Below are 25,511 nucleotides of genomic sequence, written 5' to 3'. Positions count from 1 at the left end.
GAGGGGAGGGGTGTGTGTGTGTGTGTGTGTGTGTGTGTGTGTGTGTGTGTGTGTGTGTGTGTGTGTGTGTGTGTGTGTGTGTGTGTGTGTGAGGGGGTTGGAGGTTGGAGGAGGAGGAGGAGGAGGTGGTGATGGGGGGTGCTCCAGGGAGGCCCAGTTGTTGTAACCTCTGACCTTTCGGCACGCTCCGGGGCCTCCCAGAAGCCACTTCAAACACAGCCTGCCTGGGAGGCCCCGTGCCACAGAGAGAGAGACCGACCTGTGGGCTTGCCGAGAGAGAGAGAGAGAGAGAGAGAGAGAGAGAGAGAGAGAGAGAGAAGAGAGAAGGCGAGGAGGATAGTCTCAGCTGTCATCATGTACATTCAAGCCTGTCTTCACGCACTTGCAAAACAATTTGAGTGCATTTTATTTGTCCCAGCTCCTGAAGGGCACGAGCACAGGGAAGCGCGTCCCTGTCGAAGGGATGGCATCCTGGTACAATTCAATTTCCATCTGGTTTGTGAACATATCCTGCGTAGATCCTGACTGACACATACAATATTTCTCCATCCATTTATCCCTTCATCTGCCCCAGAATCTGTTAATCCGTCCCTGAATCCACTAATTTCCCTCTCTAGTTTTGGCTTGCACGACCCTGCACCGGACACACCAACCCTGTGAGCTCATTTGTCACGCATCACACCGATCAAAAGTATCCAACATTTTCTCTCTCTCTTCGCCTATCCTCTTTCTCTCACTCTCTACCTCTCTCCCTTTCCCCTCCGTCCATCCCGTAGGAGTTTCCTCCTCTCGGATGGGGCTCTCCCCAAGGTCTCCCTGGCAGACCGTTCCAGACACCACATAGCAAAACCTCATCCAGAACCTCGGCCCAATCTCTCCTCACCTCTCCTCTCCTCTCCTCTCCTCTCCTCTCCTCTCCTCTCCTCTCCTCTCCTCTCCTCTCCTCTCCTTTCCTCTCCTCTGTCTCACAGTCTGTTTCTTCTTTTCTCTGCGCTTGTCTATGCGTGTGTGGTCTGGTTAGTCAGACCCTGTGGGTTTGCTGTGACCCAGGGAGTATGCGTTCCAGGAAGAGATGGTGGGCCTAAGGGTGTGTGTGTGTGTGTGTGTGTGTGTGTGTGTGTGTGTGTGTGTGTGTGTGTGTGTGTGTGTGTGTGTGTGTGTGTGTGTGTGTGTGTGTGGAGGGTGGGTGGAGGGTGGGTGGATGGTGGGCGGGCGGGGGGTGGGGGGGGGGTTACAGCCTGGCGAAAGTGACGTGCCAAGCAAGGAAACGCGATATCATCCGTGAGCCGTCGACCTCCAGCGAGAAAGAAGAGCTGCCACGGTGTTGTCATGCCAACCCAGTCCCGCCCACCGACGATCCCCCAATTCCTCCCATAGCCACTCAGCTATTTCTGACCTGTGATAAAAACACCTCCCGACCGGTTGACGGGAAGCTATCATCAATCTTCCTGATATGCACGCGCACACTAACACATGCACACACACACGCACAAATAGGCACGTGCACACATGTACGCACACAAATAGGAATGTTTACATACACCAGCGCTCGTGCGAGCACATGCACACACAGACACATTCACACGCGGCTCATATAAATACAGCATATGCATCAACAAACGTTGTATACACTAAATTGATCCATGACATGGCAGGAGCGTGCTGGCGTCCAAGACAAAGACAGCGAGGGCGAGACCCGGTGGTTCACTCATTTACTTTGGCTGTGTCAGCATGCAGCAACCACCTTGGACAGACTGAGTCTTCCTGGGTCTCTCCTGGCCAGCTCCGTAGTAGCATAGCATAGCAGCCAGAGAGAGAGAGAGAGAGAGAGAGAGAGAGACAGAGAGACAGAGAGACAGAGAGAGTGAGTGAGAGAGAGTGGGAGATACGCAGCCTGCCAACCACCTACTCGACTGTGTCCTTTTAGCAGTTTCTCTGCACAATTTGAAAAGCGCAAGTGCTCCGGCCAAAGCGTAAAAACACATGATGCACGTCATTAGGCTGCACTACAGGGGAGAGAAAACTCCAGTTTAGGATTAAAAAACAGTAAATAAACTTGGAGTGTGCTCGCGCACACACAGACACATAGACACACACACACACACACACACACACACACACACACACACACACACACACACACACACACACACACACACACACACACACACACACACACACACACACACACACACACACACACACACACACAAAACACCAGAATACTGTGTGGTCGGAGAGGCTCACGTGCGCACGGGGGGGGGGGGGTTCAATGACTTAGTGCTTCATTTCCTGTGGACGCGCGGTAAAGAATTCAGCAATGTAGTCCAAATGTTTCACAAACAACTGCAGGCCATATTGGTGATCACAACTGGCATCATCTCCCAATTGGTTTGGGCTTGAGCGCTGAACAGATTGAGCGCCACGAGTCTCTGTGCGCTCGCCATCACACATGTTCTAACTGTCATACCCGACATCTGCCCTGGGTTCTCTGCACAAAGAACCTCCAGTGCACATGCGCGCACACACTCACACATACACACACACACACACACACACACACACACACACTGTACAGTATGTGCTGTACACCAAAATACACAAAATACACACACGTGCTAACATGCAGTGAAACACATAAACAAGCAACACGGAGCAAAGCTATTCAGCAGAGTACAACGGCTGTTGTCTGAAAACTCTAAATGTTGCCCTTGGCTGTTTTGCTTCTCCTCATTATCCAGCCACAGGTCAGGGCGCTGCATGCAGAACCCATGCCAAACATTTATGCACTCGTGGTACTGCAGAGCGGTGCAGATAATAGCGTCCACTGAGCAGCGTTATGTTTGCAAAAACCTTGTTAGAACAGGGGGTGCTGCTCAAGGACTACTGGTCAGGTTTTGCAACCACCCGAACTCCGGAGGTAAAGCCGGCCTTCGATTCGGCCCTCCACGGTCAAAGATTCTTTATAAATACGGCCCCTGGAGATTATCCCAGCGGCCCACAATGACAGACAACATGAATTCTGGAGTCAATGAGCCTAACAAATGTTAACAATGCAACCCCCCACTGCCCCCCCCCCCCCCTCAGCCCCCCGTACCATACACCCCCCCCCCCCTGTTCAAGCCCCCAACCGCCGGGACCATTGTAGCAATTAGGATAATGAATGTGGTTTTGCTGGTAGGTAATCACACGCATACTGTACAGAGCAGCCCCCTCTTCCCAAATACAGCCGCACAGCTATGAATGCTTTAGTTTAATACCCCCCCCCCCCCCCCAAAAAACTCTGTTCACTCCCACTTGCTCTCCCTCGCTGTCTTTCTCTCCCTTGCTAGCTTGCCTCCTAACTCCTACACCCTTCCTTTCCGCCCTGTTCAAATCTAAACAAAAGACACATCTGGTCTCTCTCTTAACCCCCCCCCCCACCCCACCCCTGCCCCGCTCGCTCATTCTCCCTTTTCCTTCTCTTTTCTTTAACTCGCTCCTTGTTTCTTCTCTGGGTCCTTTTCAACTCTTTGTATTAAGATAAGAGTGACACTTTGTTATTGAGGAGAGCTGGATGAGGGCCGCTTTGTCACAGTGTCAACCAGTCAAGTTAACGACGCTGTAGTGTGTAGTCAAAGTCATTGTGCAACAGGAGTATTACTGTTCCACAAACTATGCAAAATCATAATCTGCTAGTGCTACGCACGTGTCGTAGGGCTGGGAAATGTATCGATATTATATCAATACCGTGATATGAGACTAGATATTGTAATATTGCGATATGGCATAAGTGTTGTAGTTTTTCAGGTTGTAAAGGCACACAGCATTACACACACAGTTATTATATAGGCATTACTGATTACTTATGACAAATCTCATTGTGTTAATGTTTTGTGAAAGCACCAACAGTCATCCCCACAATATCGTCACAATATTGCTATTAGCTCATCAATATCATGATATTTGATTACCCCATATCACCCAGCCCTATCGATAGAAAACCCTACAGCCCTAGCCATAGATACTATCTCACACCCGACATTATAACCTGCAGAATGCAACCGTCTTGTTTCAAGCAGCGTACTGTAAGATCATCATCTACAGCAGAACAGCCAAGAAAAAGGGTCGGTCTGCAATAAATACATCTGTTATAAACTGTGACTTAACCCTTTCGATCCAGGAATGCATCTCTGTCACTTAAATTTTTATTTGGCTATTCAAAAATAGCAGATATGAGCTTGTAGATCTGCTATTTTTTTTTAAATCATGAAAACGTGTGCAAATCTTTTAATATATATATTTTTAAAGCGAACATTTGTAATTCAAATCTTTGCTTCTGGGGATGCTACAAAATATGTCTTCTAAATCCTAACAGTTTTTGGAAAAAAACGTATGTTGCTATAATCAGTGGTTCTCAAACTTTTTCATGTCAAGGACCCCCAAAATGATATGCATTTGGCCACGGACCCCCATCTCCAAATATGTTGTTCCAGGGACCCCCCCCTAGAAGCAAAGATTTGAGTTAAAAATGTTTGCTTTAAACAAATATATAAATATTCAAAGATTTATATATAATTTTATATATTTACAAATATATTTATTTATATTCAAAGAAAAAGGACGCGTTCCCGGTTTGAATGGGTTAAGCAGAGAATGGGCGGGCGGGGAGGCATTGCATGTTTGCTCCTCAAATTTAGAAGTATTGATTATCTTCTCACAAGATAAACCTCCTTCATCCGCCGTGTGTCGTCAGAGCCCTCGGGGAGTCTCCGGTCTCGGAGATGCTGATGCATCTGGAGCCGCGTGGCCGCGAGTGGAAAAGGCTCAGACATCTGTATACTGTACACGAGCAACTGACTGAGTCTGTGTTTATGTTTGTTTGTTTGTGGCACAGACTTTATGTATGCCTGAGCACGTGTGTGTGCCTTAGTGCGGTGGTTCTCAAGCTATAAAATGTCAAGGACCCCCCCAACATCTCTGACAATATACACCAGGGGTCTTTAAAGTTTTTCTTTTCAGGCCAAGGACCCCCTAGCTGAGAGAGAGATGAAGCAGGGACCCCCTCTATATTGTATAAAATTGTGTTTCAGATTAAACTTTTTTTTCTGCTCTTTTTTTCCTTTCCTCTTCGCCAAAAATAGCCAATCTACAAGCTCACAACGTCTCGCACCGCGAGGCGTTGTGAGCTTGTAGAGCTGCTATTTTCTAAAGTTCTCCTCAGAAAAGGGATGCTAGGGGTTCAAGTGGTTAATGTAAAAAAAAAAATCATATCAAACATAACTTTTTATTGTAAACAGACAGGAAACCAGGGGAAGAGAAAGAGCAAAGATTTGGCGGCCCCCCAGTAGTTACTCTGAGGACCCCCTAGGGGTCCCGGACCCCCTGTTGAAGACCCCTGGTATGCACTGTCAGAGTCACAGACTTGTAAGGATCAATTTAGAACCCCCTCAAGGAACCCTGAGAGCCCCTGGACCTCACTTTGAGAACCACTGCCTTAGTGTATGTGTTGGAAAGTTTGCATGGATTTGTGTAAGTATACAAAATGTGAGTGTGTATACATTGCGTATGCATGTGCGCATACAAGTCAGTGCATGTATTTTTGTGCGTATGTGTGGCAATAGTTGTCATAGCGTATCATATATACTGTATGCAGGTGTGTGCATATTATTGTATGTTGATGTATTATGAGAAGAGGTTGGATAGGTTTTGATTCATCAGTCATGAAGTCACTATAATAGTTCATAATAAATCTGACCAACCCCCCAACCAGCATCCAACCGATCAACCTGTCCCTCCAGCCAATCAAACGACAGTCTGTCCTTCTAACCAATCAAATGACAGGCAGTTAATATCTCCCTCATCTGAAGGTCATACAGGTCATCATGACCCACAGCACAGCCTCTCTGTGACCCTGACTCGGACCGTCAACCAACCAACAGACAGACAGAGAAAAAGATTCACATCTGGATCCAAGGTGCTATTATTAAACAGCAACGCTTTCACCTCCCTCTCCCTCTCTCTCTCTCTCTCTCTCTTTATATCCTCAAAGAATTCCTCTCCTTGCTTTTCCTCCCCCTCCATTTCTCTCGGAATATTCGCTAACTGTTTCTGTCATCTTTGAATCTCTCTCCCTTGCCTTGCTTAATTTATGATCCGTCATGCAACAGTGTCACGCGTCAATAAATCGCAGACCTACAAGCTCACACGCGTCGCAAACACGACGAGTTGTGAGCTTGTAGGTCGGCTGTTTTCGGCACGCGACACCGTCGTACGACAAAGTATAAATCAGGCTTCTCTCTCTCCTTCTCCCTCTCGCACTCTCTCTCTCTCTCTCTCACTCTTCTTGACTGAACAACCCCCTCCCTCCCTCGCTGGGTTTTATATAGAAAAACATTCCTGGTGTTCTCCCCGGCTCCACTGAAACCTGGTGCTTATTTTCAGTGCCCTAAATTGATAGCAAATGTGAGGACAGATCCCTCCCCTCGTACACTCTTCCCTCCCTCCCTCCCTCTACCCCACCCACCCCCCCACCTCCTCCCCTTCTGGCATTAGCGTTGAGGATACGTGGAACATTTTCGTGGCCGTATTGAACCCCGGGGTTTTTAATGTTTTTGAAGGTGTTCTCCTTTATATTCAACTGCATGTGTTTTTGTTGAGTTTCGGGGGCGAGTTTTTGTTTTTTAATAAGCCCCCCACTGCACCGTGGAAACCAAACCTGGTTAGCCTCAGCTGTCTTTACCCATAATTCAACAATCCCTCTGTGTGTGTTTTCTCTCTCTGCTTCTCTCTCTCTATCCCACTCTCTCTCTCTCGCTCTCTCTCTCTCGCTCTCTCTTCTGTCTCTGAAAGTGAAACCCTAACTGCTCCCTTCATTTTGTTGCAGCCAACTGAGTTCTGCTGGACCAAAATGCCCTCTATTGTTAGGGATGTGTGCCGGGGAGAGAAACCGAACCCCAGTGGCTGGCTGGCCCACTGTGTGTGAAACTTATAATGGTTATGATTAGGGACTGGGGAAATAAAACGCACTCAGATCCTGGTAAAAAGTCTTGTCTTTGCTTCAAAAGCGTTAAAACGTTCTGTGGGTTCCTTAAAACAACAAACATAAGCTTAATGCGCTGTAACTTTTTCACACTGGTTTATTAACCAAAAATGTGACTACAAATAATTATTTTCTGTATTGTTTCTTCATTATTATTATTATTATTATTATTATTTAAGTGCTATAGCAACTCAAACAAACTGGGAATGTGTTTATTTTCTATGAGAAATGAACACGCAGGTCAATTTAGCTGATGTTGGCAACCGTGTCCATGAGTCAGGAGTCTTGTCACGAGACGGCCACAGCCTTGCCTTAGGGTCAGCATCGATCTGAGCAACCAGCAATGTGCTGGCCATCCTTTGTGTCCAGCCTAAAACAGTAAAATCCTCAGTATTCATTTAATGGAGTACATTGGACCCTTCCAGGTCCATTTGGTAAACGTTTTAACTCCAAGAGTTAACCACTTAATTTTATAGTTTCATAGAGAGATGCGATAGATAAAAAAATAATTAGCAAAGCTAACCAATGTACACAAGACGTCACGACGCAATGCGTTGTGAGCTTGTAGATTTTGTGCCTATAATGAAGCCCCAAAATAGGGAGGCCTGGTTGAAAATGGTTAAACGAATACTGAGGATTTCACTGTGTACCATCATTACAACACCACTGGGTCTACAGCCAGCAGTCAGACGGTTGCAAGCAGTTTTACACATGGATCGGCCTTTCAGAAACTTGTTTACCGGCGTGGTTGCCCCTGGGCCTACCTCGGGCATATGGTGGCACTGGTGTGGGGTGGGATGGTTCGGTGGTGGTCGGGCTCCTGCATGGATGGAGGACCAGGCCTGCCTGTTTGTGTTGGCCAGCCTTCAGCATTCCACATGTCTTTGTGATTTTCAGCTCCCTGACCTCAGGAGACCCTCCGCACTAAGTTACACTCACACCAGGAGCGCAGATGGATCAAGGAAAGGAACGCTGAAATCTCTCTCCGCTCCTCGGCTGGTTTCGGCGTGCGGTTCTAATGCCTCATACTGGCCGTGCAGAAGCTGTCACCATGCGGCTCAGAGTCAACTCTGGAATCTGACTGCTTGTGATTCCAAAATGGAGTTACTGATACTTGGCTAGCTCCTATACAGTTACCAACCTTCTGCATCACTGTGCTGTAGGTGGTCCTTGATCTCTTTTCCATCATCTCTTTTAAGACTCTGAAGTGCTCTCTCTCTCTCTCTCTCTCTCTCTCTCTCTCTCTCTCTCTCTCTCTCTCTCTCTCTCTCTCTCTCTCTCTCTCTCTCTCTCTCTCTCTCTCTCTCTCCCCTCCCCCCCCCCCCTATATATCTATCTACTACAGTATCCATCTCCAGTACAGTACATTAAAAGTGAATTGAAATTGAACTGAAGAACCGCTCTCTGAACTGCTAATCGTGTAGCAAGGGTCAATTCAATTCAATTCAATTCAATTCAATTCAATTCAATTCAATTCAATTCAATTCAATTCAATTCAATTCAATTCAATTCGCAGGTTTTAGCACAGGATGAGGCGCAAACAAGATAGAGTTGCTATCAGTCAACAAACAGCATTAACTTGGCACCACCTGGGGAAATAATCTACTAGTTAGCTTTGGTTACAGTATAGTTTAGTTTAAAGAATAATGAGTGAGGTACGGTCGCCAGGGACAAGCTGTGTGTTGTGTTGTGTTGTGTTGTGTTGTGTTGTGTTGTGTTGTGTTGTGTTGTGTCGTGTTGTTTTCTTTTCATTGAATGATCAAATGAGGTGAGCTCAAATAGCTCATCTACGAGGTCACAACGCATCACAACACACTATTTTCAGCGTGGTACACCTTCATGGGACAACATATAAATCAGGCTTTATCCTCCTGTGCTCCCAATTGGTCAGTTAGCCAGGGATACAGTATGACTATTGAGTATCACAGAGATTATAATGATCTTTGTGGACTTTGCTCTAAGCATTATTAGCAGGACTAGTCATGGGGCCTCCAATGAAAATTCAATTAGGAGCTAACAACGTTAGACCTGCTAATTATGGACTCATGTTAACTGGCTGGGTAGGAGTGATGGGAGGAGAGAGAAACAAGTCTCATAGGGGCTAACACAGTCCACCTCGCACCAATCTCTCTCACCATCCTTATTTTTAAATATTTTGTAAATAATTGTGAAAATAGCCGATCTAAAAAGCTTACAACGTGTCGAAATGCAACGCTTTTCTTTTTTCTTTGCCTATAATGACATACCGTAAATAGGGACGCCAGGGTTTAAGTGGTTAATGCTTCTTAACTCAATAAGTCCAGGGGGAGATATGATGCCACCACCTGTCACCTACTGCAATTCACTTACTGTTGATTCAAAGCTCTGCCATTGTCTATTTTCACAGACCAGTGTCAGTGTCACCTCTCCCCTCATCTCTTCTCCCTATCGCTCCTTATTCTGCACCTGGGATGACCTAACCTGGCCCTCGGGCGTCAACTTTTAACACCGAAAACCACAGTCACACCTGATGTGTGGGTGGAAGCAGGTAGGCATGAGCACTGAGCGGTGACTGAGCGGTGAAGGGAAGGTGCAAATGATGCCTCGTTTATACTTTGTTTGCCGAAAATAACTGATTTTGAAAATCCGTTTTTTTTCTTTTTTTTTCTTTCTGGGCAAGCAGCCCAGAAGAAATGGAGAAACGGACAAACAATGGGAATATGAAACTGTGGAGGAAAGGGAAATAAAGTGGAGTAAGGGTGAGCCGACGTAGAAGACTAGGTGGTGGACAGTAGGTAATTAGTGCAGTGACGTGCTAAAGACAGAAGGAGGAGTGTGTGAGAGAGCGAGAGAGAGAGAGAGATGGTTCCTAGCCAAATTAAGGCACAAGCATGGCTCAGGGGCTGATCTAAACAGGATTTACCTGCTCTTGTCCCGAGGTGACCCGGTAGGCAGCCTGCTGCACTCACTCACCCAGCGCTGCCTTCGGGGCAAAAAAAGCCTGAACGTGTGTACATGCACGTGTGTACATGCACACTGTACACAGCGGTGCGCGCACACACACACACACTATGCTTTTCTCACTCTCCCTTTTCTCAGAAACTCTCCATTTCAATGCTTTTATCCATCTCCCCATAAAAGACCCGCCAAACACTCATTTACCTGCGTTGTCACTCGCTCTCTTTCAAACATTCCCCCAATGTATATGTTATGGACCCACAACTCTGGTGTCTGTCTCCCTCTCCATCTCTCTCTCTCTCTCAGTGGTGGAAAAAGGACTGAAATGTTTTACTTAAGTAAAAGTATCAATACTGCAATGTAGAAGTACTCCGTTACAAGTAATAGTCCGGAATTAAAAATGTACTTGAGTAAAAGTACAAAAGTATTGGTATGAAAATATACTTAAAGTACCAAAAGTAAAAGTACTAAAATGTTTGAAAATAGCAGATCGGCTATTTTCAAATAGCCTACTATATAAAATAGGGCTAAAGTGGTTAATGTATGTTTCATAATATAATAATTTATATCTGAAAAGTGGCCAGTGACTAAAGTTTTCAAATAATTGTAGTGGAGTAAAAGTACAATATTTGCCTCTGAGATAGTGGAGTAGAAGTAAAAGTATTGGAAATTGGAAATACCCCAGTAAAGTAAAAGTACCTCAAAATTGTACTTAAGTACAGTAAATGTACTTAGTTACTTTACACCACTGCTCTCTCTCTCTCTCTCTCTATGTCTCTCTCTCATGCTCTAACAGTCTAACAGAGAGGTCTCTGTAACAGCAACACAAACCCAGTCACCCTATACTGTAACCCTTCTGCCCGAGGCAGCGCAAACTCGCTATTCAATCAGGCCGGTTTATTCAACCTCAGTCCATAGAATAATAAATTACGCCCTATAATAAACAAATCATAATGTCATAAATCCTCAAACCTAAACAGTTGGGTGACAGGTGGGGAGGAGGGGGGGGGTGAAGGAGAGCCCCCCCCCACACACACACACACACACACACACACACACACACACACACACACACACACACACACACACACACACACACACACACACACACACACACACACACACACACAGTCTACCTCCCCATTCCTTCAGACTAGGGCTAGAGTAGACTAGTCTAATGTACAATGTTACAACACAGACCCACATACAGTATGAGCGCACACAGAACACACACCATGGACAGTACAGAGGTCCGTGCGTGTGTGTGTGCATGTGTGTGCATGTGTGTGTGTGTGTGTGTGTGTGTGTGTGTGTGTGTGTGTGTGTGTGTGTGTGTGTGTGTGTGGGGGGGGGGGGGGGTGTGCGTGGGGGTGTCCCATGTAGTTGGCAACCCCATTATTCAAAAAAAAAAGACACAATAACTGTCAGCCTGCCGTCATCAAAAGCTGGGAACAACGCCTGGACCAGCCCGCGTGGGTCTACTGTTTCAGACTCGCTGCAAATGGAGACCAAAAGTGTCTGCCCCCCCCCCCCCCCCTCGCCAAAAACACTTCTAAACCAGCTCTCTGCCCTGGGGATGTGTGTCAGGATGGTTTACACACTAAAAACAAACAGGCCTCCCATTGCAACGGCGAGAGAAGTGGATGTGGCTTTGGACGAGAGAGGGAAGGGGGGAGGGATGGAGGGAGGGAGGGAGGGAAGAATGGAGGGAGGAGGCAGGACCAGGGTGCGCATGAGGTTGAGAGAGAGAGAGAGAGAGAGAGAGAGAGAGAGAGGGGGGAGGAGGAGGAGGAGGAGGAGGAGGAGGAGGAGGAGGAGGAGGAGGAGCGCACCCGCCGAACGAGAGTGAAAGTTGTCATAAAATGACAATAATAAGAGGCCTGGGTGCCACCCACTGACCACATCAAGGCTTCTGTAATGACAGACTGCGCACAACACATGTCCGCCTGAGTGAGGGAGTGTATTTGTGTTTATTTGTGTGTGTGTGTGGTTGTGTGTGTGTGTGTGTGTGTGTGTGTGTGTGTGTGTTCATTTGTGTGCCTGACACGCGTATGCCCTTCTGTCAGGGCTGAAAAATGACCTAGTTTATCGAATACCATGATCATCAACATAGCCAGATATACACAGTGTGTACATAGCAGCCACGCAGTGCATAACAATGCTGATACATTAGGCTATTCACTCACCCATATAAACAAATATGAAGTATAAAGTACATCAAGTATATCTCTCCATTTTTACTCTGATTGCAATTGATCTCAAATGTATTTGTATATCAAACATGAACCACACTAACATGTCTTTAATATGGCACACAATCATATTCACTAATCACTAGAGTATGACCATAATTGAATGTCATCTACCTGCCATCTGTATTATTCAGGTTCTGACATTGTGTGGGGACATTGTTTTGACTGGAAAATACCAATCAAGGAATAATGTGATGGTAAAATTATCATTCCTGTACATAAAGCAAAAGCAATAATGTAACTATTGAGTGTTTAAAAATGGACCCGGATCCATTGTTAGGATCTCAGAGTTCAATTAACACTGAGGACTTGACTGTTGTGTGCGGCACTGGTGTTTGATTGTACATGAATGTCACACAGCCAGCCTGCCTGACCTTGGCGTCGTCATGTTGAGGCCAACGCCGCGTCAGGCTAGCATGCTAAGTGAGGCGGGCTGCATGCGCAGGCCAGGGATTGGCTGAGGGAGCAGATGTCCTCACACACCAAATGTCATACTATGTGTCCGGTGCAGCTGGCCTGCATGTAACTAGCTGGGGCATCGGGGGCCAGACCAGGCCAGGCCAAGTGGGGGGGTGGGGTGGGCAGTGCCACCCATGGGGGCTAGCAGTGTAGCTACGCAACGACGAAGGAAAAACAAAAGAACGGAAAAGAAAGGAAGCCCAGGGAAGAAAGAGGAAGGAGAGAAAAAGCGTACAGTAGAAGACATTCCAAGCAAAACCTGAGCCATTCCATAATAACATCAGCTAGGTTTCACCCCTCTGTGTGATAAACCGTCTGTGCAGGACACGGCTGTTTACCAGAGCGGACCCTGAACAAAGGAAAAGCAGGCGGAGCGATGGAGAGACCTGAGGCCAGGAGTAGAAACCCTGTTCTTTTTCACAAACACCTTGTGGGGAAAAAAAGAGGCCCGAACCACAAAAGAGGCTCTGTGCTAAAGGGTATTTCAGTTAGAGTTCTAGCCAGGACAGACCCACAGAGAGCAGGCCCGTTGAGAGAGAGAGAGAGAGAGAGAGAGAGAGAGAGAGAGAGAGAGAGAGAGAGAGAGAGAGAGAGAGAGAGAGAGAGAGAGAGAGAGAGAGAAACTTTATTTGGTTAACGTCTTCCATGATTCAGTATAGGAGAAGAATGTGTGCAATTTGGCTCTGTTTATTTTGCATTAGGATATAAAATATCACACGTCCAAAGCCTGGTGAAAAAGAGAGGGGTACGTTGGGCTTTTGAGCAACATATCAGATATGTCTCACTGGGACACAAAGGGAAGCCTTCAGCAGCGCATAATGAAAAAAAAAAATCAGCCAAAAACATTGTACGTTGCCAAAGAGACAGCCTCAATCATCATCACTCAGTTTGCTCCAATCCACAGCATGCAGCCTGCAAACAGCCGTTTGTTTTAAAACAAGTCTAAACACTAGTCAGGAGTATATGGGCTTGCACGTATCGATTTTCTTAGCAAAATATCTTGCGAAATGTTATTTCGGAGAGTGTAACGGTCTTTATGCACCAGGGGGTGTGGCGAATAAAAATTGCCAGCGAGTGTTTCGCATCACAACTATGCATATAGTTGACGCCTCATTCATAAAGGTTGATGCCTTTGTTTGACCTTGTTCCGAATAGAAATTACATCGCTTTATCACCATGAAATATTTGCATTCTGTGCGGGTGTAGGCCTACTCATGACAAAAACAACAGTTAGAAAAAAATTATTTTGGGACGAATTAATCACATGGGAAAGAAAATGCCTCCTTCACTCTCAATTTAACGCGTAAAAGAGTAACACTCAGGTTTTTACTGTGTACTGCTGATCTAAGTGTCATTTTGACACTAAAAGTATAGTGATGTTTATCTAGTCACATGACCAGTGATCCAGGCTAAACCCTTGTAGTCTTTGAGGCGTTTATGTGGTGTTGGCCTCTGTCTGAAGTCAGTGAAGACTGTGAAAAAACAGCAGCCCTCCTCTATGTAAACCAACTTAAGTTTAGTTGGAGTAATCATGTCTCTTATCATAAGGATTTCCCTATGTGGCTGCCAGGCCAGCGTTGTGGAGTTTGACTTCGGGCCCAAAGACAAGATCTTCCACTTCATCAGAGGGAAACATTCTCAGAGCGCGGAGCAAAAAACAACTGAGGGACTTGGCCTCTGAGGAGTCACCACCAGCCAAGGCGTTGAGGTCCCATATAGCGAAGAAAAATGCCCCCGGACCATGGCGGCGGGGATAATGGGAGCGTTCCTGAACCGTCGGTGTGAATGGTCTCTCGTTAGGGCCCCGCTCTGCAGCCAGGCCAGAAGGAAAAATAAACTGAGATGAAAGGAACAGAAACGACAATAAAAGAGCAGGCAGGGAAAGAAAGCAGGGATTTGAGATGTTCTCGGGGCCAAAACCGCAGATAAAAATCTAACCACAGAATGAAGGCCAGATTGCTCTAATTCACTGTCATCTCAGGGCTGCATGGAGGGAAAGAAAGAGAGAGAGAGAGAGAGAGAAGAGAAAGAGAGGCCTTTCCCTGCCGGTCTGCCCACACCCACCCCAGTCCGCCATTCAAATTCACTGCTCTTAAATTGTTTGCCCTCTCCTTTTAATGGCTGTCTCAAGATCATCAGCTCTTAAAATAAACACCGGGGCTTGAGTTACCCCTCCCCTATTGCCATTCCACTGCAGCAGAACACATTTGTAGGGACTCTCTCTCACTCTCTCTCCCCGTCTCTGCTCCTGTCTTTACAGTATTGCTGTTGGTGCGCCGTGCTCCCCTGTAGGTTTGGGGTGGCTGGAAGGAGAGCTTCATCGCCTCATCGCATTAAAGCCAAGCAGCAGAAGAATGGAAACTCAAGTAGGCCTCCGGAGCAGGGTGGTCTGTGTCTAATAATACACCAATCAAATGTTACCGCACAAAGCGCAAATAACAGAGTGGATCAACTTGACGGCTGCTGCTGCTTCTAGAGGCAGACCAGGCAGAGACATCTGTAAAAATACCTAGTAATATGGGCAATTGTAATACCAACCCCCCCCCAATCCCCCCTCCAATTTCCAATCCTTTTCAAATAATTCCTGAGCAGCTCTGGATTCGGATTAAATTGAAAGAAAGCAGAGACCGCATGGTTTTAAGGACATTTTATACGCACTTGAGAGTAACTTTCCACTTATATGGTGACAGACTGCTCCCAGTCAAGGACCAGTGAGGGGCACCCAGTCGGGACCCGGTGTACCCACTCTCCTGGCCCGGACCACCCTCCCTGTGGAGCGAGTGAGTCAGGTGGGTCCCAGGTCCCCGAGCGTACTATGAGAATACAGGTCATGTCTGTGCTCTGCCTCTGTGTGTGTGTGTGTGTGTGTGTGTGTGTGTGTGTGTGTGTGCGTGTGTGTGTGTGTGTGTGTGTGTGTGTGTGTGTGTGTGTGCTCTGTCTGTCTGTCTGTCTGTCTATCTAAATTCACAATATTTGTATTTGTGTGCATATGCACACACGTGCATGTGGCTGTAAATACGTGTGCACCAGGTGTGAACTAGGGTTCAGGTGCCAGGTCAGTGGGGGGGGGGGCACTAGGCAGGTCCAGAGAGATCAGGCATATGCTCGGCCATGGACAGTGTTTGTTGTCTCTCTCGCGGTCTCTATGGCACACATGTGCTCACATGCACAGACAAAAAAACAACACATTAAAAATCATACGTACAGCTTCCCTCCTATGGACTTAAAGCTAGTCACTGGGGACGCGGGCTTAATCTTTGAAGAGGGAAAGCAGACTGCATTTGAAAAAGAGAAAATGAAAGGGGAAGGGATGCAGGCTCATGTTTATGAAAGATAACAATATTTTTTCAAAGGCTGCCGCTCTGTGTTCAAGTGAAAGCGGTGTAGCCCCCCCTGCGGATGAGACTCTCATATCTTAGGCTTTCCCGTGCCTTTCAAATCGTCTCGTATCTAGGTCGCCATCTCCAAAGACACTTCACAGACTCTTAGAGGATCAAACCCAGGTGTAGGCACCGAGGACTGGATCAATCCCAAATAAACGTGTGAATAACATTAAAAGAAATAACCTAATCTAGAAATGAGGTTATTTAGAAATCTCGGCTGCCCCAGTTGGTCCTCATCCAACAACAATCGTTTTAAATATCCAGAAACCGTACACTACATGCCCTGAGAAAATCACACTTCCCTTCCTTTTCCAGAGGGAACAGAAAGATCCTGCCTTTGTATCAACCATCGTATTCCAACTTTACTTAAGGTAAAGACCATGATGTGGACCTAACAGCATACAAAATCAGATACTCCAGCACCACAGGTTCTTTTTTTTCCTCCATTTCCTGAAAAGTATCGGTTTTGGACATACAAGGTTCCCGCCCGACTGCAACGGTTTTGTTTATGCTCAAATGTAACGCTATTTCCCAACGAATCGGGCTCCTGCATGACTGTGGGGATGCCCTCTATAGTGTGAAAGTGATCAGAGTGGATTCCTCTGGCAGAGCTGTGTGCCCTGGTTGCCCACAGAGTGGGCCAAAGTGCCACGGTAACGGCCCAGCACTGCGCGGCCACTCTCCGTGCCAACCAGGCCAGACGCTGACGCCCCTTGGATACGGCCCAGGCACTGTATGCCGGGAGAAGAGAGATAAATAAATAAATAAATATAAATAAATAAAAAAAGAACAGCCTCGGTGTCCATGGCAACCCAATTCAATGACCTTTTCTGGACAGTTACCCAACACACATGTACGGTGTCGTCAGTTTGGTATCGGGGTCTGATAGCCTACGGTCTTTTGTTGTGTGATTCAATGCCGACACAGTGAAATCCTCGGTGTTAATGTAACCCTGAGAGCGTAGCGACGGACCCAGGTGGGTCCATCTTTGCACTTTCAGGTTTAAATGAACACTGAGGATTTTACGGCATTGAAATTGTCTAGAAACGGAATGAGGACATAACGTGAGAGGACTGGTAAAGACGTAGAGGGACTTTACAGCCGCTGTTCCAATAAACATGCCCAAACAAACAAAGCAATTTCATAAACTTCTTCTTGTTTCTAATCTCCTCCATAGTTTTTTTTTTATTGCTCATGAGAGAGAGTGCGAGAGAGAGAGGGGGAAAAAAACGGTGTTGTTTTCCTATCTTTTATGAAATTTATGCGTCAGGGCTGCCAATAAGAATTCAAATGAGTATGAAATTATAGACGAGAGAGTTGAGCGTTGACAGTTGACGGGTATAATGAGAATGTTACCGTCCAAAATTATGCCTGTGAAACGGAGCCGGCCGTCCATATGAAAAGCAAACAGACGGAGAAATGGAGCGAGTGTGTCAGGTGATTTGGTGATTTTGGTGCCAGAGCCCAGAGCCGGTCTGATCCCTGTACCGCACGTCTCCTTCTTCGTCTTCTGAGGAGGAGGTGTGGAGGAGGAAGAGCAGAAGGAGCGAGAGCAACGAGTAAGAGACTGATTTATACTTTGTCGTACGGCAGTGTCACCGGAAATAGCCGATCTACAAGCTTTTACAACGTGTCGCAATGCAGTGCATTGCAAGCTTGTAATCTATTATTTTCAACGTGCAACACTGCCGTACAACGGAGCATTAATTCAGCATAAGGCAGAAACAACTGACTAAGTGCAGAATAGTAATTAGAGATTGGGATGAAGTGAAGCGTGGCACTTTTTAGCAAAGTCCATTCGAAAGTATTTGAAGAAGAAGAAGAAGAAGAAGAAGAAGAAGAAGAAGAAGAAGAAGAAGAAGAAGAAGAAGAAGAAGAAGAAGAAGAAGAAGAAGAAGAAGAAGAAGAAGAAGAAGAAGAAGAAGAAGAAGAACCTTCACTGGTTATTATGCAGCTAGCAATTACATTTTAAGTCCTTCAGCCATACTGTGGAGTTTTCTTTTTTATGTATAAGAATGATGAATTGACCAGGCCTGTAAAAAATAAAAATAAGAAAGCCATGAAAAGTAATACAATTTAGATTGTAGTCATTAATAAAAACTTTGCCGTCTCCATTAGCCGAGAGCTCCAAGCTGTGAATAGCACTGTTTAAAAATGATTAGGGGGAAATGCGAGCGTCTTTTATTCCCTGCGACGGCCGCTCGCTCAGAGTGTAAATCTCTCTCATCCTCTCCACTTTGTCTCTGTCTAAGCTCGGCGTTTGTTGTTCAGCTGCTCTGAGACACGGCGAGTTTATTTATTTATCCGATTCCCATTAATTAGAGCGTTTGCGCTGACAAACAGGCATGCGGCTGCATTAGCGCCTGGTGTACTGTACACCCACCTCCACCCCCATCGCCCCCTCCCCTCCCCCATCCCCCGCTGCTGACTGTCAGGCCGCGGAGGAAGAGGAGGACCGCGGGAAACGCTGTGCTAATGTGACAACGCGAAGCCAGAGACATGGAAAGGCACACAGGTGCACACACGCACACACACATGCACGCACGCACACACATGCACACGTTCACACGTGTTTTGCATGAATTAACAGTGACCAAATGAAATATAATGATATTTCCAAGTTTAATTAAAGGACCAAACATGAAATGGTAATAAAAGAAGGGATGTGGTTAGTCTGAGGATTCAAGAATAACATTAGGATGATTAGAACCATTTGGCACGAATCTTTCAAAACACAATCACCTTAATTGCAGGAAGCCTCGCTTCCCTTTTCTGGCCATGTCATAATAGGCTAACATTCGGCGAAAGTAGGCAAACATTCGGCGAAAATGGCACATCAGCTATTTTGGCTATTTGATTGTGTTTAAGTGGTTAAAGTAGGCTATGTTATTCCGTTTCAAAGAGGTCCTTAAGGTACTGTCTATAGCAGGCCTACACCTGCAAGTACTCTTAGTACAGTGCTTGTATGAATATTGTCCTGCATGCATGTACACAAAGTTTTGGAAACTAGACAGAATAGAGGAGTCAAAGGTCCAGACTGCAGCAGAAAATTCACTATTCACCCTCTTCGGTACAGTATCTCAAATGATAACATTTGTTTACCTTTGCACACAGTCCCATACAAATAAAAATAAATAAATCAAATACTATGCTCAGCATTGGGTGCAGGCCCCCCCCATCTCCATATTCACACTGTTATTTCAGTGAACAAAAGAGGGGCTCTCAAGGCCATGGGTGGATCTATGAAAAGAAGAAAGAAGCCCCGCTCCTGGTCCTGGCTGAATAGGGGCCTTTCACACGTAGAGAGGCCTGTTTACTCTCCCTCAATAATGGCTCTAATTTTCGGATCATTATTGAGTAATTCCCCCCACCCCTACACCCGGCGTTTAACGCGTTCTCCCATCACTCATGGCCGCGTGCTCTTGCCCCCAGGTCCCCGTCTGAAATTATTTGAGCACCCGTGCCCAGACTACCCACAGCTTAGACCCATGTCCAGATAGGCTTGTTTTATTTTACAGCGTACAGGTCTGTCAAATTCCACTAACTGTACTGCTTCCCTTTCATAGCCTATCATTTCCCTCTCTCCCTGTTCAGGCTTGAGAAAAATCTACAAAAATAAAAAAATAAAGAATTTTCTTTGGCTAAAATGTTCTACCATCTGGTCTATGATTTAAGTTATTTGAAAAAACATTTGATCCTATTCATAAATACCTATAATCATCGCACAGCTCGCTGTACTTCATTGGCCAGAACCATTTTGGGGATTGCTTGTGTGTGTGTGGAATCATTCTCTCTTTTCATTGGACAGGAGCTGAGCATTATCCTCCATTTTGTTTTGGACCGGAATCCCTAGCAGCACCATCACGCTGAGTAACAATATAAGCTCTGCGAAGCCGGTGGAAAATATACTTAAAAATAAAAGTAACCAGTAACGTGATGATCACTGCTTTTATTCGGAGGTCGACACAAAACAAAAGTAATGATTTTTAAATCGTTGATATTTCAGAGCGTGATTTTTATGCCGAAAAAAAAAATCCATACGCATGGTGGTGGGAGCCAGGGGCTCCTGGCGGGGGGAGAGAAGTGTTCATCGAAAATGAGTATATAGTGTGTGTGTGTCTGTGTGTGTGTGTTGGGGGGATGTTAAAAACGAGAGAAAAAGAGAAAGAAAGGATCAGAAGGAGAGAGGTTGGCAGAGTCTGTGTGTCGGTTTGAAAAGCTGGCACCTTCCAAACAGAGCTGCAGCTTTGGGTGCCAAATGGTGCCAACCAGCCACACTAGCCTGAATATGTACCCTGCCTCTCTCTTTGTGTTCACCACGGTATTTCGCATCATCTCTATTCTATGCTTTTCTTCTACTTTATATCAGTACTGAATATCTGTATTACGGTGACGACTGACATCGATTACTGTTAAATGAAAAGGAAAAATGGCAGGGGCAGAAACGATGCAATAATATTTACCCGTTATTCATCTACTCATTTATTTTAAGGATTATGTTGGATTCTTTTGTTTGAGAGGATATTGGTGTGTGTGTGTGTGTGTGTGTGGGGGGGGGGGGGGTTAATTACTCTGAAATGCCAAATTGAGTTTGCGAAGCAAAAAACAAAACAAGAGAAAATGTAAAAACAAATTTAAACTTGAACAAAAAAATACATTTAAAACTAGTGACTGACGCACTGACACAGGGAAGGTGAATCCGTATTCCCGGGGTGTTCCGGCATTGTGTCTGTGTGTTCCGTCTAGAAAGAGCTGTCCCAATTACAGAGCAGTCTTCCCTCGGATCTGCTCCACTGGGCCGAAGGAGCAAGCCGGCGATGAGAATCTGCTGCTGGGACCTGGCCCAGTGCAGCCGCCCTCCTCTCTTCTCCTCTCCTCCTTTCCCTCGCTCCTCAGTACAAGGAGCAGCGAGGCCAAGCCACCCCTCCTGCGAGGGTATATGTTTTTAGGGAACAGACAGATTTCAAGCTTGGCGCTTGTACAGAGAAAGAGAGGACTTGGCCATACCGAACTCAGGCAGTGAGATGAGACAGTGTTAGAGACTTACGTGGAAGCGGAAAATACACATATACCCTGTGTTTATCTTTTGTTTTGAAAAAACATTTTTTTATTTAAAATGAATTAGCAAAACATGTTTATTTAATGACTCAGGACTAGGCTACCTCTTTTATTGTGTAAATTAATTGAATTTATTGTGCATGTTTTTTTACACAGATTAATTTTTTAATAAGTTTTATATCAGTGATCAATGCAATAAGATAAACCTAACACAAAATAAATTGTGTGAATAGAAGAAAACAAGCAATCCTGCTAAAAGGGGCATTTAATTATTATCCTCAATTATACAAATAATTAAAAATCACTGTACAGTGAAATTAGGAAATAAAGTTAATCCATTTTGCCACACAATAGGCACTTTCTGGTACAAGGAATTGTTTTCACTTGCAAAACTAAAACCTGACCTTTGCTTTATAATGAAGCTTAATTCAATCATATTCCAAAGCTTTTTGTGTATCCCTCTTTCTCAATATTATTCACTAAACTGGATAATTACAGTGGCTGTTTCTGAGGCGAGCTGGCCTGGTACCATGTTCAGTGGTTGGGCCTATACCGTGGTGGGAAGTTGGGAAAGAGCGGTTAACGGGGGTCAAAGGCTCGGACATCCTGAGCGCCTGTAATCCTGAGCACGTAACGGTTTGCTTCTTGTTCAAATCGATTCCGTCGGAGCCTCTGTCATACTGGAATAATCTGTACCAGCGATTCCTTACACTCCGCACACTCCTCTCTTACACACACACACACACACACAAAAAGAAACTGGGGAAAAAATTGGGGAGTTCTGAAAATGGGCCAAGCTAGGGGGTTTCTCGATCCCCCTGCTTCCCCATGCATATTAAAAGGCAACAGTGTTGCCGGCACTGTCCTGTCATGAGAGGGCCTCACCGAGGCTCAAACTTTATTGGCCGCATTATTTCAAACGACAACACGGCGCATGAAAGTTTTCCGCCGAGAGTGGCGGAGTGGTGGTGTTTCTCACACCAGATGAATGCGGCTCCCGCGGCGCCGGGTGCTCGCTTGCACTCTCTCTCCCCCTCTCTCTCTCTCTCTCCGTCCGCCCCGGTTTTGTAGAACCACTGCCAGAACAGCAGAGGAGCACAATTCCGTTCCCCTTCCAGAATTCTGCACTACAGTCTTGGCCATGGAAAAGAAGAGGAGCACCCTTCTTTCCTTGTTTTTCCTCTCGTCTTTAAGCTTTGAGATACCCTCTCTTTTCTTCTGTTAAAATCAAGCGCATTTGCTGCTCATCGTCCTGCTGAGCAGCCAACACCGCTGGATGGAAGGAAGACGCAGAACAGTGTGACCGCAACCAACATGTCTAACATGACCGTCTTTACATGTCATTTTACTCCGTTGCATCTCTAGTTCCGACGACTGCTCGATTCCTGAATTATCACCACTCTAATGCCTTCACAAAACACATGAATGCTAAAAAGCCTTTACACACACAAAAAAAGAAATCTTGTTAATGGACAATTAAATTAGTGGGTAAACAATTCCACCATGTCCTATTGGGTGTCTCTCGTTCAGTCTATTACCTAGTCTGATAACATTACCTCCTTTTGAAACACAGGATGTTAGGCAAACCAGATTAGATGTCTTTGACAGATCAGGCATGACAGAGTTATGTCCTCTGGCTGTCTGACTCTTTGTTTCGCTGCTGCTAAAAGACATTCTCCCAGCCATTTGTAATGGTCAGGGTAGATACAGACGGGAACACACTGACAGGTGAAGCCTGATTTATACTTAAATGCTCGTCTGTGTCGCACATATTAAATAGCCCATCTACAACGCGTCACAGCGAGAACAGCTCCCTGGTTCACAGTTCCACCATGGCAGCTGGAGATATGGTGTTTTCTGGCGCACACACGCACGCAGATGCACGCAAGCACGCATGCACACACACACACATACACACGCACATGCACGCACACACGCACGCACGCACACACGCACACACGCACACACAAAAGGTTGGCTCTCAGACCTGGCACAGGCACCTCTCTGGTCTGTCTGTCTCCAGTATAGGGAACAGATTAGGAGGGTGCACTCTCAGAGAAACATCTTTTTATCATAACGGCGTGGGTAATGAAAGCCGTATGCGGTGCATGGCTCCGGCTCCAAACATGAGTAATGCTGGAACGGCGGAGATTCGTCAGGCTGACAAATATGGAACACGTCGCTCGAAAAATACCTGACCTGATCCGGGGGTCTCTGGATGGAGGGAATGATGGCCGGCAGGAAGGCAAGCAAGCAGCACCCAACTGGTGTGCTGGACATTTTAGTTTTTTGACAGACATGTGATCAAAAGATGAGATTCCTCTCCCTGTCCATCGCATTAATTTCCTCCACATCCCTGAACCATTATCATCATCATCATCATCATCATCATCATCCTCCACATCCTCAGCATCGTGATCATCAGAGGTGGAGGGATCCGTAATTACGTCAATAAGACTTATTCACTATGTAGGTTCAAACCTTCATAGGTTCATCAACAATTATATTGTATTTGTCAATTAGATGGCTTTTTTTTTCTTTAGTTGTCTGATTGCAGACAGTTGATTGCAACTGTTCTTGCAGCTGCAGAACAGAAGTGCAGACCAGACTGACTGCAGTTCTGCCCAGCCAAAGTGGCTTTGATCAGGCCGAGCTAGCCTGTCCTCACTGCCCCGCCTGAGAGGCCTGCGACTATAATTGGACAAAAGCAAGACACACCACAGAGTGAGGGAGAGAGAGAGAGAGAGAGAGAGAGAGAGAGAGAGAGAGAGAGAGAGAGAGAGAGAGAGAGAGAGAGAGAGAGAGACAGAGAAAGAGGGGAGGGATTTCTTCTCCTGTCCTGTCAGTCACACTGCTTGAAAGCAGCCCCCCCCTCCACACACACACACAGCTGGCGACAGTGACATCATGACGATGAGAGAGAACTGAAACGCCGCAGCGGCGACAGGGACAAGCGGCTGAGGCGGTTGTGTTCCAATCGTCAGGCCTGGCAACTGATAGCTTCCACACGACACAGACACCCTGAAACAGCGAGCGGCGGGGGGAGAGGGAGCTAAGAATAAAACTGTAACGAAGCCACGGCGAAAGGTTAGAATGGAGCCACTGTCTGCATGTCCTCTGTAAACTCTGGTTAACCCCCGAGCCTGACTCCCGCAAACAGCCCCGACCTCCAACCAAAAGAGATGAGGGCTATTTCGTTTTTGCTTAAGGTTTGCACCGCAAAGCAGGCAAACCATGCATCCTAAAAATAATAATATTTATTATTGTTTTCTATTCTATTCTATTCTATTCTATCCTATCCTATTCCCTTCCGTTTCACAATGCAGCACAGTAAATTAAAAGGTAGAAGAAAATAGAACACATAGTTTTTCCGCTGATGGTTCTACAGTATACAGCTTTTTTTATTGCTGTTATTGAAGTAAAGAGGTCTCCTCTCTCCTGCAGCAAAGGGAAAAAAAAGTAAAATGGGACTTGTGTCTTTGCCAAGCAGCTCTGAGCCTCCCTCATAAGCAGTTTGCAAATGTGTTCTGCTTTTTAAGATGAGAGCATAAACAGAGATGCGGGTAAAGAAATATTTTGACAAATGTTAACAATAACCTACGTTTCGGGATGGAACATAAACCCTTTAAAAAAACACAGTATGCAGTGTAGAGGCTATTATACTGTGCATTCACGTAAAATATGTTATTATATATTATATTATTTATGCATATACAAAAACGTGCATGTGTGCATGCAAAAACACACAGGCGCATAGATGTACACATATACAAGCTAGCCTGCTAGGGATGTGGACTGGGAAGACTGGCTTGTGAATCCTGGCACAGGGTGAAAAAGGCTTCACTCCGAGGGGGGCCAGGCTTCACTGGGAGCTAATCTGAGCGGCATTTCGCCACGGCACATTGTGGAACAGGAAGAGGCGCTCGCAGAGGCCCCGCTAACTGAAGCAGAGTTACACACTGGACTGAAAGGAGCCCGGCATGGGGTGTTCTGTCACAGAGGACCCGTTGGGCCTCCCTGCCAAGGAGCCGACTTAATGCTCTGTAACTGTATACCGGTCTGCTGTAAGACAATACATACACTTTAGACCCGGGATAATAGCAAAGGGCAGAAGATGGGTCTGTGCTGTCCATAGCGAGTCCGGCGGTGTCAATGTTTACACTCCGAACCTGACTCTACCCGACAAGCACCTGAACCTGCAACAACAGCCAACTGACCCTGTGCCGGATGACACAACGGCCAAAGGCAAGAGGGTATGGCAAGAAAACTACAAGTGGATTCACAGCCTATTTCTGATATCAAATGATTGTCACAAATAGCTTATGATAAAAAATATAAAGAAAATAAACACTTAGGGCTCCAATGCTTTAAATTGCACCTACGTGCTGCTGTGACGTTTGG

General features: G+C 45.9%; 2 protein-coding genes across 2 annotated transcripts in view; one reads left to right on the top strand and one right to left on the bottom strand.

Moving 5' to 3' along the window:
• nfixb (nuclear factor I/Xb) overlaps positions 1 to 25,511 on the bottom strand; it is a 119,887-nt gene that overhangs the window by 56,324 nt on the left and 38,052 nt on the right.
• Positions 9,072 to 25,511, top strand: part of LOC308099243 (uncharacterized protein) — a 355,975-nt gene continuing 339,535 nt past the window's right edge. Inside the window, exon 1 of the mRNA XM_080447922.1 lies at positions 9,072 to 9,081. The gene's annotated coding sequence lies outside the window, so the exon portion shown is untranslated. The remainder of the gene's footprint in view (positions 9,082 to 25,511) is intronic.

Source organism: Gymnoscopelus braueri (assembly GCF_963280865.1).
Source record: "Gymnoscopelus braueri genome assembly, chromosome: 13".
Taxonomy (NCBI): Eukaryota; Metazoa; Chordata; class Actinopteri; order Myctophiformes; family Myctophidae; genus Gymnoscopelus; species Gymnoscopelus braueri.
The sequence above is the reverse complement of the archived record's forward strand: the minus strand, read 5'-3'. Positions and strand labels throughout refer to the sequence as shown.